The sequence below is a fragment of the Ornithorhynchus anatinus genome, chromosome 3 (genome assembly GCF_004115215.2).
Source record: "Ornithorhynchus anatinus isolate Pmale09 chromosome 3, mOrnAna1.pri.v4, whole genome shotgun sequence".
In the NCBI taxonomy this organism is placed as follows: Eukaryota; Metazoa; Chordata; class Mammalia; order Monotremata; family Ornithorhynchidae; genus Ornithorhynchus; species Ornithorhynchus anatinus.
The window spans coordinates 94221035-94222587 of NC_041730.1; positions in this window are offsets into that span (position 1 = coordinate 94221035).

The window sequence follows — 1553 nt, forward strand, 5'->3', positions numbered from 1 at the left end:
GATCAGGTGGGACAAAGTCCATGTCCCACATGAGGCTCACAGTCTTAATTCCCATTTTACAAATGAGGGAACTGAGGTCCAGAGAAGTGAATCGACCTGCCCAAGGTCACACAGCAGATATGTGGCAGAGCCAAGATTGAATCCAGGTTCCTTCTGACTCCCAAAACAGTGCTCTCTCTACTAGGCCATGCTGGACACATTATGTAATATATGAGCCCTTGTCCACATTGGGCTTACAGTCTAAGTAGGAGGGATATCAGGTATTTCATGTCCGCAGAGGGGGAAACTTGAGTCACCAAAAAATTAAGGTCTCACAGCAGGGAATTGGCAGAGATGGTTCTAGTCCAGGTCTTCTGACTCCCAGGCCTGTACTCTTTTCAGTAAGCCACACTGCGTCCTCTGTTGCTTCTGCTCCAGTGAAGGCTATCTGAGATTGCTGGCTGTTCTGTCCACTTCTTTTCTGTCCAATTTCTGACTGGAAGCAAGGCCTTCTTGGGTCCCACAGAAGGCACGACAGGTGTCTGGCCATGACCTCCAAGCTCTAGTGTGATATCTGGTTGCAACACCTCACTTTCACCTTGCACTCAGTAGCAGCATGAGAACTACTTCCGGATTAATTCCTAAAAGGAAAAAAGCTCTAGTTCTCTGAGGATGGGTAGGCCTCACCATTCCATTTAAGCTGTCCAATACTGCACCCCAGAGGTTAAGCATTCTTGCTTGTCTATTAGAGAGAAACTGAAACAGGATGAAAGACTGGAACTTGGAGATTCTCACGAGTATAAATAACACCACGAGATATGGACAACACATTCGTTCATCACTTTGGCACGCTGTCTTTCTGAGTTGCTGCTGCTTGATATGCTTTGGAAACATTTTAATAAGGCATTCCAAACACTGGAGTGTCAGCTACATTACACTGAGAGTTTGTGGGAATTTGAAAAGAAGAGTCTGCTGCAGTCATGTGATCTGATTAAAGGGCACTGGTGCCTTAGAGATGTCAAAGTCTGCACAATAAGGAAGCTTCCATTTAAAAAGGTGATTTGTCTTGACCCTTGACCAAAAAACCGAACGAAAGGCAAAAGCAGATTCCAGCTTTCGGGATAAAACTAGGTATTCTGTTTCACTAATCCCTGTTCGTCTGCCATTTGAATTAACTGAGCTGAAACCAGGCCAACAGACTCTTGAAATAAAGAGGGTAAATAGAACTTTATCCAGGAAGAATTTTTTGCATTTGATAAAGTGACAGCCTCAAGACAATTGGTGGGGTCTGAAACAATAAATATATCACAAAAGAACTGCTAAACCATAGACTGGAGCCCCAATACACAATAAAATCATCCAGGTAAATGACAGATCATCCCAGCCTTCTAGAGACAATGAAGATAATTTATGATGGTATTTAAAAATGATTATTTTTAAGAAAGTCCTGCTAACAGCAGTTTTACTGCCTCGTGACTCTCTGAACATAGTCTGGGATGATGTTTCCCCAGGGTAAACGTGGGTGAGCAAGAGGGTCACCTCACCAAGTTGCCCTTAATCCTCTTTAAATGAAA